Source organism: Macaca fascicularis, chromosome X (assembly GCF_037993035.2).
Source record: "Macaca fascicularis isolate 582-1 chromosome X, T2T-MFA8v1.1".
Classification (NCBI taxonomy): Eukaryota; Metazoa; Chordata; class Mammalia; order Primates; family Cercopithecidae; genus Macaca; species Macaca fascicularis.
Genome location: NC_088395.1, coordinates 23,401,157 through 23,414,003, shown reverse-complemented (window position 1 = coordinate 23,414,003; position 12,847 = coordinate 23,401,157). Strand labels below are relative to the sequence as shown.

The 12,847-nt window shown below is 44.0% G+C and overlaps 1 long non-coding RNA gene across 1 annotated transcript; it reads right to left on the bottom strand.

Annotated features, from left to right (window-relative positions):
- Positions 1-532: 532 nt before the first annotated feature.
- LOC141409433 (uncharacterized) lies at positions 533-12,189 on the bottom strand. Its single transcript, XR_012430184.1, has 3 exons — positions 11,855-12,189; positions 9,763-9,959; positions 533-1,203 (listed from the first exon to the last, which is right to left on the bottom strand). It is a non-coding gene; the product is annotated as an uncharacterized lncRNA (long non-coding RNA).
- Positions 12,190-12,847: the final 658 nt, after the last annotated feature.

Sequence of the window (12,847 nt, the reverse complement as noted above, 5' to 3'; positions counted from 1 at the left end):
TTGAGAAATGTAATTTATGTGACAAATATCTATGAAGTATATTACTGGGTTTTAGGCACTATGACTTCTCTTAATGAGTTCAAAATCTAAATGTGAAGACAGGCAAGTGAACTGAAAATTAGTGTCCTGTGATAAATTCCATGATAGAATTCCTGGGGTGCACAGACATGGGCCATCTGTAAAATGGGGGTGGTCAGGAGAAGATGACATATGACTCTTGAAGGAGAAATGGATGTTAGACAGTATCTGGGCGATAGGTATTTGACATTGAGGAAACACAGTGTATCTCTATGATATGTAGCATGAAGGTGGGGAAGGTATGTTGAGCCTTTTGTGAGCTGGCTGAGCCTAGGATGATGTTTCTAGCAAATGAGACTGGAGAGGTGAGGAAGGCTAGGTCATGGAAAGCCTTACGTAAGACATTAATAGTGGCTGGCAAGATGGCTGAATAGTAACAGTTGCAGTTTGCAGCTCCCAGTGAGATCAACACAGAAGGCGAGTGATTTCTGCATTTCCAACTGAGGTACCTGGCTCATTTCATTGGGGCTGGTTAGACAGTAGGTGCAGCACACGGAGGGTGAGCCGAAGCAGGGTGGGGCATGGCCTCACCCGGGAAGTGCAAGGGGTCAAGGAACTCCTTCCCCCCAAGGGAAGCCATGAGGGACTGTGCCATGAGAAATGGTGCATTCTGGCCCAGATGCTATGCTTTTCCCATAGTCTTCACAACCTGCAGACCAGGAGATTCCCTCGGGTGCCTACACTACCAGCGCCCTCGGTTTCAAGCACAAAACTGGGCAGCCATTTGGGCAGACACCAAGCTAACTGCAGGAGTTTTTTTTTCATACCCCAGTGGTGCCTGGAATGCCAGCAAGACAGAGCCATTCACTTCCCTGGAAAGGGTGCTGAAGCCAGGGAGCCAAGTGGTCTAGCTAAGCAGATTCCACCACCACAGAGCCCAGCAAGCTAAGATCTACTGGCTTGAAATTCTCACTGCCAGCACAGCAGTCTGAAGTCGACCTGGGATGCTCCAGCTTGGTGGGAGGAGGTGTGTCCACCATTACTGAGGCTTGAGTAGGCGGTTTTCCCCTCACAGTGTAAACAAAGCCTCCTGGAAGTTCGAACTGGATGGAGCCCGCCACAGCTTGGCAAAGCCACTGTAGCCAGACTGCCTCTCTAGACGACTCCTCTCTGGGCAGGGCATCTCTGAAAGAAAAGCAGCAGCCCCAGTCAGGGGCTTATAGATAAAACTCCCATCTCCCTAGGCAGAGCACATGTGGGAAAGGGCAGCTGTGGGCGCAGTGTCAGCAGACTTAAACGTTCCTGCCCGCCAGCTCTGAAGAGAGCAGTGGATCTCCCAGCACAGCGCTTGAGCTCTGCTAAGAGACAGACTGCCTCCTCAAGTGGGTCCCTGACCCCGTGCCTCCTGACTGGGAGACACCTCCCAGCAGGGGTCGACAAACACCTCACACAGGAGAGCTCTGGCTGGCATGTGGTGGGTGTCCCTCTGGGACAAAGCTTCCAGAAGAAGGAACAGGCAGCAATCTTTGCTGTTCTGCAGCCTCTGCTGGTGATACCCAGGCAAACAGGGTCTGGAGTGGACCTCCAGCAAAATCCAGCAGACCTGTACCAGAGGGGCCTGTTAGAAGGAAAACTAACAAACAGAAAGGAATAGCATGAACATCAACAAAAAGGACATCCACTCAAAAACCCCATCCAAAGGTCACCAACATCAAAGACCAAAGGTAGATAAATCCAATAAGATGAGGAAAAACCAAGGCAAAAAGGCTGAAAATTCAAAAAATCTCTTCTCCTCCGAAGGATCACAGCTCCTCACCAGTAAGGGAACAAAACTGGATGGAAAATGAGTTTGACAAATTGACAGAAGTAGGCTTCAGAAGGTGGGTAATAACAAACTCCTCTGAGCTAAAGGAGCATGTTCTAACCCAATGCAAGGAAACTAAGAACCTTGAAAAAAGTTTAGACAAATTGCTAACTGGAACAACCAGTTTAGAGAACATAAATGACCTGATGGAGCTGAAAAACACAGCACGAGAACTTCATGAAGCATACACAAGTATCAATAGATGAATTGATCAAGCAGAAGAAAGGATATCAGAGACTGAATATCAACTTAATGAAATAAAGTATGAAGACAAGATTAGAGAAAAAACAATGAAAAGCAATGAACAAAGCCTCCAAGAAATACAGGAGTATGTGAAAAGACCAAACCTACATTTGATTGGTGTAACCGGAAAGTGATGGGAGAATGGAACCAAGTTGGAAAGCCCTCTTCAGGATATTATTCAGGAGAACTTCCCCAGTCTAGCAAGACACTCCAACATTCAAATTCAGGAAATACAGAGAACACCACAATGATACTCCTCAAGAAGAGAAACTCCAAGACACATAATCATCAGATTCATCAAGGTTGAAATGAAGGAAAAAATGTTAAGGGAAGCCAGAGAGAAAGGTCGGGTTACCCACAAAGGGAAGCCAATCAGACTAACAGCAGATCTCTTTGTAGAAACTGTACAAGCCAGAAAACAGTGGGGGCCAATATTCAACATACTGAAAGAAAAGAATTTTCAACCCAGAATTTCATATCCAGCCAAACTAAGCTTCATAAGCAAAGGAGAAATAAAATCCTTTACAGACAAGCAAATACTTAGAGATTTTGTCAACACCAGGCCTGCCTTACACGAGCTCCTGAAGGAAGCACTAAATCTGGAAAGAAAACACTGGTACCAGCCACAGCAAAAACATACCAAATTGTAAAGATCATTGACACTATGAAGAAATGCATCAACTAACAGGCAAAATAACCAGCTAGCATCATAATGACAGGATCAAATTCATACATAACAATATTAACCTTAAATGTAAACTGGCTAAATGCCCCAATTAAAAGACACAGACTAGCAAATTGGATAAAGAGTCTAGACCCATTGGTGTGCTGTATTCAGGAAACCCATCTCACGTACAAAGACACACACAGGCTCAAAATAAAGGGATGGAGGAATATTTACCAAGCAAATGGAAAGCAAAAAAAAAAAAAAAAAAAAAAAGAAGCAGGGGTTGCAATCCCAGTCTCTGATAAAACAGACTTAAAGCCAACACAGATTAAAAAAAAAGGGCATTACATAATGGTCAAGGGGTCAATGCAACAAGAAGAGCTAACTATCCTAAATATATATACACCCAATACATGAGCACCCAGATTCATAAAGCAAGTTATTAAGAGACCTACAAAGAGACTTAGACTCTCACACAATAATAGTGGGAGATGTTAACACCCCACTGTCAATATTAGACAGATCAATGAGACAGAAAATTAACAAGGATATTCAGGACTTGAACTTAGCTCTGGACCAAGTGGATCTAATAGACATCTACAGAACTGTTCACCCCAAATCAACAGAATATACATTATTTTCAGCACCACATTGCACTTATTCTAAAATTGACTACATAATTGGAAGTAAAACACTCCTCAGCAAATGCAAAAGAACGGAAATCATAACAGTCTCTCAGACCACAGTGCAATCAAATTAGAACTCAGGATTAAGAAACTCACTCAAAACCACACAGTTACATGGAAACTGAACAACCTGCTCCTGAATGACTACTGGGTAAAGAATGAAATTAAGGCAGAAATAAAGAAGTTCTTTGAAATGAATGAGAACAAAGACACAATGTACCAGAATCTCTGGGACACAGCTAAAGCAGTTTTAGAGGGACATTTATAGCACTAAATGCCCACAGGAGAAAGCAGAAAAGATCTAAAATCAGCACCCTAACATCACAATTAAAAGAACTAGAGAAGCAAGAGCAAACAAATTCAAAGGCTAGCAGAAGGCAAGAAATAACTAAGATCAGAGCAGAACTGATGGAGATAGAGACATGAAAAACCCTTCAAAAGATCAATGAATCCAGGAGTTGGTTTTTTGAAAAGATTAACAAAATAGATAGATCACTAGCCAGAATAATAAATAAGAAAAGAGAGAAGAATCAAATAGACACAATAAAAAATAATAAAGGGGATATCACCATTGATCTCACAGAAATACAAACTACCATCAGAGAATACTATAAACACCTCTATGCAAATAAACTAGAAAATCCAGAAGAAGTGGATAAATTCCTGGACACATACACCCTCCCAAGACTAAACCTGGAAGAAATTTAATCTCTGAATAGACCAATAACAGGTTCTGAAATTGAGGCAATTAATAGCCTACCAACCAAAAAAGGCCCAGAACCAGACGGATTCACAGCTGAATTCTACCAGAGGTACAAAGAGGAGCTGGTACCATTCCTTATGAAACTATTCCAAACAATGAAAAAAGAGGGACACCTCCTTAACTCATTTTATGAGGCCAGCATCATTCTGATACCAAAACCTGGCAGAGACACAGCCAAAAAAAAAAAAAAAAAAAAAGTTTAGGCCACTATCCCTGATGACATTGATGCAAAAATCCTCAATAGAATCCAGCAGCACATCAAAAAGCTTAGCCACCACGATCAAGTCGGCTTCATCCCTGGGTTGCAAGGCTGGTTCAACATATGCAAATCAATAAACGTAATCCATCACATAAACAGAATCAATAACAAAAACCACATGATTATCTCAATAGATGCAGAAAAGGCCTTGATAAAATTCAACACCCCTTCATGCTTAAAATCTCAACAAACTAGGTATTGACGGAACCTATCTCAAAATAATAAGAGCTATTTATGACAAACCCACAGACAATATCATACTGAATGGGCAAAAACTGGAAGCATTCCCTTTGAAAACTGGCACAAGACAAGGATGCTCTCTCTCACCACTCGTATTCAACAGTATTGGAAGTTTTGGCCAGGGCAATCAGGACAGGGAAAGAAATAAAGGGTATTTAAATAGGAAGAGAGAATGTCAAATTGTCTCTGTTTGCAGATGACACGATTGTATGTTTAGAAAACCCCACCATCTCAGCCCCAAATCTCCTTAAGCTGATAAGCAACTTCAGCAAAGCCGCAGGATACAAAATCAATGTGCAAAAATCACAAGTATTCCTATACACCAATAATAGACAAACAGAGAGCCAAATCATGAGTGAACTCCTATTCACAATTGCTACAAAAAGAATAAAACACCTAGGAATACAACTTACAAGGGATGTGAAGGACCTCTTCAAGGATAACTACAAACCACTGCTGAAGGAAATAAGAGAGGACATAAACAAATAGAAAAACATTCCATGCTCATGGATAAGAAGAATCAATATCATGAAAATGGCCACACTGCCCAAAGTAATTTATAGATTCAATGCCATCCCCAATCAAGCTACCATTGACTTTCTTCACAGAATTAGAAAAAACTACTTTAAATTTCATGTGGAACCAAAAAAGAGCCCATATAGCCAAGACAATTCCAAACAAAAAGAACAAAGCTGGAGGCATCACACTACCTGACTTCAGACTCTACCATAAGGCTACAGTAACCAAACCAGCATGGTACTGGTACCAAAACAGATATATAGGCCAATGGAACAGAACAGAGGCCTCAGAAATAACGCCACACATTTACAACCATCTGATCTTTGACAAACCTGACAAAAACAATCAGGTCATAGGAAATAGAAGAGTCTAGGAAAAGTAGGGGATTTCTCATTCAGATAAATAATTAGATAGTGTAATTGTCCATGCATATGAGGCAAAGTAGTAGGTTATGTTGCTGAAGAAGAAGAGTGTTAGAGTAGGAAATAATAAGACAGGGTTTTATGTACCCTAGAACTTAAAGTGTAATAATAAAAAAGACAGGGTTTTAAATATTGAATTTAAGGAGTTTATGTGATACTTACATGGAAATATGATGATGTCTAGTAGGTAACTTACTCAATAGTATTGGAGGTCAGGAAACTTGGAGTAGAGAAAAGTATTTAGGAACTATAAGTGCATAGATTTCAATTAAAGTAAATGGAGGAAGGGAGGGAGGAAGGACAAAATGAAGGAAGGGAATGAAAGAGATTAATGAATGAAAGAGAGAGATTAATAAAAACTATCATTAGAGGAAAGAAGAAGGCTGTATCAGTCAGGGTTTTAGTTCCAAGAAATAGAAATTGAGATGGAGCTCTGGTGGATTTACCATAATTTCCAGGAGGGCGGGAGGACCAAGTGTGGAGGTTACATAGCCAGGATAAGTTCCCCAAATTATGCCGGATGGCTAGCTTGCTGCAGAACCCATTGCTGCTAGTATCAAAGACTCTACCAACCATAAACCAATTTTTTTTTACTAGGATGGATTTAGCAAGGTTCCTGTTTCATTCTGTTACTACTTTCTTTATCAAGAAGGGTTCTGACAGGAAATAGATGGTAGGCTCCAAGTGGCTGTCAAAGAGAGTTTGAAGAAAGGATTATTTTCAAAGGAATAAGAAGAGATGATGGAGCACACAGAAGATAAAAACATACAAAAAAAGTCAGAAGGAGTATTTGCCATACAGAATTATTGGTGATGGCCTGGATGCGGTTTTGTATGAATTGAGAAACTAAACTGAAACCACAAGGTCTGAATAAGAGAAGGAGAAAAACAGGTATTAAAGGACTAAGAAGTGGGAGGACCTAGGACATCTAATTCGAGAGTGTCCAAGGGGGTCCAAGGGGATTTAGTGTAATTACTTGCTTGGTTGGCAAGTTTTTACGCTCTATCTTTGAATTTTTTTATGTTATCATATTCCAGGCCAGATTGATTTAGGTAAAAACAACACTCTACATTTAAAATCATACAGAGTTCCCCCCGCCTTTTTTTTTTAGCAGTAAGTCAGATTCTCCGTGATTTTGGAGGAAAGAAAAATGCAAAGCCAGCCATTGTTTGTTAAAGAAGGATTAGAAACACCAGGAGAATGAGTTTGATAGTGTGGTGGAGATAGCTGGGGAGAGGTAGAGGGTGGCATAGGAACAGGAACCAGAATAAGAGTGAGTATATAAGTGAAGAATAGGACTTCATCAGGGTGAAAGTATTGGAGTGTACTTTGCCACTGAAGATCTTCTATCCGCTTCAAGAGAGACTTAAGGGTGGCAGTTTGAGGTAAAACCAGGAGCCACTAAATACCAAGAGCCTGAGAAACTGCTTGGGTGATTTGACTAATAAAGGCCAGTCTGTTATCAGACTGTATAGAGGTGGGAAGGCCAAATTGAGGAATTATGTCTGATAGAAGGGAAGAAATGACCACAGTGGCCTTCTCAGACCCTGTGGGAAAGGCCTCTACCCATCCAGTGAAAGTGTCTACCTAGACCAAGAGGTATTTTAGTTTCCTGACTTAAGGCATGTGAGTAAAGTCAATTTGCCAGTCCTGGGCAGGGGCAAATCCCCGAGCTTGATGTGTAGGGAAGGGAGGGGGCCTGAACAATCCCTGAGGAGTAGTAGAATAGCAGATGGAACAACTGGGAAGTGATTTCCTTGAGGATAGATTTCCACAATGGAAAGGAAATGAGAGATTCTAAGAGGTGGGCTAGCGGCTTTTAACCTACATGGAAGAAGTTATGAAATGATGACAGAATAGAATGGGCCTGTGAGGCTGGAAGGAGATATTTTCCTTGGTCCAAGAACCATTTGCCTTGTGTGGGAAGAGATTGATAGGTGGAAGTTTCAGTGAGGGAGTAGGTGGGAGTGGCCAGATGAGAAGGAGAAAAACTGTCCTGAGGGATAGAAGTTGGAACACTAGTTGCTTTTTAAGCTACCTTATCAGCATAAGCATTGTCCTGAGCGATGGGATCTGATGCCTTTTGATGGTCCTTGCAGTGAATGACTCCAGCCTCCTTTGGAAGTAAAGTGGCCTGGAGAAGAGTTTTTATTAAAGAGGCATTAATGATGGAGGACCCTTATATAGTGAGGAAATCTCTTTCAGCCTATGTAACAGTGTGTGGTGCAGGATATGGAAGGCATATTTAGAGTCAGTATAAATATTGATGCATAATTCCTTTGCAAGAGTGAGGGCTCGAGTTAAGGCAATGAGTTTGGCTTGCTGAGAGGTAGTGGAGGGGGGCAGAGTGGTAGCCTCAATGATAGATATGGAAGATACTATAGCATAGCCTGCCTTTGCTGGTGTGTGGCGATTAGGCCTGGTGGAACTGCCATCAAAAAACCAAGTGTGATCAGGGTGAAGAACAGGAAAGAAGGAAATACAGGGAAATGGAGTGAATGTCAGGTGGATTAGAGAGATATAGTCATGGGGGTCAGCTGTGGTATCTGGAATAATGTGGGAGGCCAGATTGAAATCTGGGCCAGGAACAATGGTAATTGTGGGAGACTCAACAAAAAGTGAGTACAGCTTAAGGAGCCAGGGAGCAGAAAGTATATGTGTCAGGTGTGAGGAAGAAAATAGATTTTGGAAGTTATGAGAACTGTAGAGAGTGAGTTGAGCATAGTTTGTGATTTTGGGTGCCTCTCAAAGTATTAGGGTGGCAGCAGCCACCGCATGCAGACATGAGGTCTAGGCTAAAACAGTAAGGTCAAGTTGTTTGGACAGAAAGGCTACAGGGCGTGGTCCTCGCTCTGTGTAAGAACTCTGACCACAGAGCCCTGCACTTCGGCTGTGTGTAATGAAAAGGGTTGGGATGAGTTCGGGAGAGCTAGTGTGGGGGCAGCTTCTAGGGCTGTTTTTAAGGAACAGAAAGAGGAGTGGCAAAAGGATTTAGGATCTATGGGGTCAGCTAAGTTTGGTTTTGTGAGTTTGTACAATGGTGTTGTTAGGATGGCAAAACCAGGTATCTAAAGGCAAAAGTATCCTACCATGACCAGGAAGGAAAGGAGTTGTTGTTTTGTAGAAGGGGTTGTGGTTTGGGAGATTAGCCGGACACGATCAGCAGGGAGAGTATGTGTGTTTTCATGAAGAATTATGTCGAGATAGGTAATGGATGAGGAAGAAATTTGGGCTTGACTGAAGTAATGGGGGCTGTCTGTGAAGCCTTGCGGCAGTACAGCCCAGGTACTTTGCTGAGCCTGTTGGGTGTCAGGGTCAGTCCAAGTGAAAGCAAAGAAAGGCTGGGATGAAGGGTGCAAGGAATAGTAACGAAAGCATGTTTGAGATCCAGAACAGAATAATGGGTTGTGGAGGGAGGTATTGAGGATAGGAGAGTATATGGCTTTGGCACCACGGGGTGGATAGGCAAGACAATTTGGTTGATAAGGTGCAGATCCTGAACTAACATGTAAGGCTTGTCTGCTTTTGGACAGGTAAAACAGAGGAATTGTAAGGAGAGTTTATAGGCTTTAAAAGGCCATGCTCTAACAGGCAAGTGATAACAGGCTTTACTCCTTTGAAAGCATACTGTGGGATGGGATATTGACGTTGAGCAGGGCAAGGGTGATTAGGTTTTAATGAGATGGTAAGGGGTGCGTCATTTGTCACCAAGGAGGGAGTAGAGGTATCCAATACTTGTGGATTAAGGTGGGGAAATACAAAGAGAGGATGTGAAGGAGGCTTTGAACTGGGGCAAAAGGCGGCAATGAGGTGTGGCTGTAGCCCAGAAATAATCAGGGAAGCAGATAATTTGGTTAAAATGTCTTGGCCTAATAAGGAAACTGGGCAGGTGGGGATAACTAAAAAGGAGTGCATAAAAGAATGTTGTCCAAGTTGGCACCAGAGCGGGGAAGTTTTAAGGGGTTTAAAGCTTGGCCGTCAATACCCACAACATTTATGGGGGCAAGGGAAACAAGCCCTTGAAAAGAAGGTAATGTGGAGTGGGTAGCTCCAGTATTGATTAAACAGGGGACAGACCTACCCTTCACTGTAAGAGTGACCCGAAGCTCGGCGACCGTGATGGTCTGGGGCCTTCCGAGGCGATCGGGCAGCATCAGTCTTCAGCTGCTAAGCCGAGGAGATCTGGGAAGGAGTCGGCCAAGGAACATTGGGTTCGGGCTCCAGGGGCTTTAGGAGCGGCAGCGATGTGAGTCAGACAGTCTGACCTCCAGTGGGGGCCTGCAGAGACAGGGCACAGCTTAGGAGGAATCCTGGGCTGTGGGCATTCCTTGGCCCAGTGGCCAGGTTTTTGGCATTTGAAGCAACGTCCACAAGGATTTTTTGAAGGAGCCCCTTGGAGCTGTGACTTGGATGTTCTGAAGTTTTTGCATGTTGAAGACGTGGTTGTGGGTTGTCTTATAGCGGAGGCAAGTAGTTGTAACTCAGAAATGCATTGCTGTCTGGCTACCTCTTCTCTATTATTGTACACCTTGAAGGCAAGGTTGATTAATTCCTGTTGTGGGGTTTGAAGGCTGGATTCCAAGTTTTGAAGCTTTTTTCTAATGTCAGAAGCTGACTGGGTGATAAAATGCACATTAAGAATTAGGTGACCTTTGGCCCCTTTGGGTCTAGGGCAGTAAAGCGTCTAAGGGTTGTTGCCAAACGGGCCATGAACTGGGCTGGGTTCTTTACCTTGGGTAGTTTCTTTAAGTTTGTCATAATTAACAGCTTTGTAAGCTGCCTTTTTAAGCCCTTCAACTAGGCAGGAAACCATGTAATCTCGCCTAGCTATACGTGGGGAATCTGCCTGATAGTTCCATTGGGGAGCTTCTTGGGGAACTGCTCTAATGCCTTCCTGGAGGGCTGGCTCATGGAGCCAGCGGTTACCAGCGTGAGATTGGGCCAGAGAAAAAACTCTTTCCCGTTCATCTCGGGAGAGGGTAGAAATGAGGATGACATTTAAGTCACTCCAGGTTAAATTGTAGGACAGAGTTAGATATCGGAATTCCTGTATATATTTAGTGGGGTCTGATGAGAAAGAGCCTGAACGCTGGCTGATTTGGGAAAGGTCTGATAGAGAAAAAGGCACACGTACCCTGACTATGCCTTCAGCTCCAGCCACCTCTCTAAGAGGAAATTGTTGGGCAGGTGGGGGAGGGCTAGTCATGGAATCAAACTGTAAGCCAGACTGGGTGTGAGGACAGGAGTGATAGAAGGATTACAGGGTGGGGGAGCAGAGGCTGAGGAAGAATTGGGACCTGGCTCGGCCTGGCGAGGAGCAGCTGGGGAGAAGGGGAGAGGTCAGATGAGTCCGTAGAAAAGAAGGATTCAAAGGACTCAGAGCTTGGGGTGGAGACTGAAGGAACAGACAGGAGAGAAAGAAGAAAGATTTGGGATGAGTCTCACCTGGAGTAGAGACTAGGGAGGGACCAATGTGTAAAAGAATGCCCGGACGTCAGGCACTTCAGACCATTTGCCCATTTTTTGACAAAAATTATCTAGATTTTGTAGGAGAGACAAATTGAAAGAGCCATTCTCTGGCCACTTGGAACTACTGTCGAGTTTGTACTGGGGCCAAGCAGTATTGCAGAAGAAAATAAGACGCTGAGATTTTAGGTCAGGCGAGAGTTGAAGAGGTTTTAAGTTCTTGAGAACACAGGCTAAGGGAGAAGAAGGAGGAATGGAGGGTGGAAGGTTGCCCATAGTGTAGGAGGCAAGTTTAAAGAGAAGGGTAGAGACACGGAGAAGGGGGGCGGGGAGCAGCCCCGGGCTGCAACGTGGTTGAGCAGCCAAAGCAGGCGTCCCCGCAATTGACTTGCCACCAAGGGAATGTGGGTGAATGACCAAGGCAGACGTCCCCGCGGAGATCAGACACCAATGGAATGTGGGTGAATAATCAGGCAGGCATCCCCACAATGATTACACACCAAGGGAAGGCTGCCTTCCCAAGTCTGTGACCAGAGCCGGAGTTTTGGGTCCAAGGATAAAATGTGTCTCCTTGTCTCTACCAGAAAATGAAAGGAATTGAAATTAAGAGAAGGGAGAGATTGAAGGGTGGCGCCAAGATTGAAAGGAGAAAGAGGTTGAGGGAGAGTGAGAGAGGTTGGAGAAGAGAGTAAAAAGAGGCCGCTTACCCGATTTAAAATCGGTGAGATGTTCCTTGGGCTGGTTGGTCTGAGGACCCGAGGTCCTAGGTGCATCTCTTCATGGAGTGAGGGTGAGGACAGGGGACTGGTCTCCCGAAGGAGTCCCGCTGACCCGGGTCTTCGGCACCAAATGTCTCATGTGGTCGTGTGAAGAGACCACCAAACAGGCTTTGTGTGAGCAACATGGCTGTTTATTTCACCTGGGTGCAGGCGGGCTGAGTCCGGAAAAGGAGTCAGCAAAAGGTGGTGGATTATCATTAGTTCTTATAGGTTTTGGGATAGGTGGTGGAGTTAGGAGCAATGTTTTGTGGGCAGGGGGTGGATCTCACAAAGTACAAGGGTGGGGAGAATTATAAAGAACCTTCTTAAGGGTGGGAGAGATTACAAAGTACATTGATCAGTTAGGGTGGGGCAGAAACAAATCACAATGGTGGAATGTCATCTGTTAAGGCTATTTTCACTTCTGTGGATCTTCAGTTGCTTCAGGCCGTCTGGATGTATATGTGCAGGTCACTGGGGATATGATGGCTTAGCTTGGGCTCAGAGGCCTGATACCCTCATGAATGGCTTGGGACATCTCCTTGGAGATAAGTAAGCTTTCGCTTATTTCCAAGGATAAGTAAGCGAGTTCACATGAGATCTGATCATTTAAAAGTGTGTAGCCGCCGAGCACGGTGGCTCACGCCTGTAATCCCAGCACTTTTAGAGGCAGGCGGATCACAAGGTCAGGAGATCGAGACCATCTTGGCTAACACGGTGAAACCCCGTCTCTACTAAAAATAAAAAAAAAAAAATAGTCACACATGGTGGCACGTGCCTGTAATCCCAGCGACTCGGGAGGCTGAGGTAGGAGAATGGTGTGAACCCAGGAGGCGGAGCTTGCAGTGAACCAAGATCACGCCTCTGCACTCCAGCCAGGGCAACAGAGCGAGACTCCATCTCAAAAAAAAAAAAAAAAAGTGTGTAGCACCTCTCCCCAAC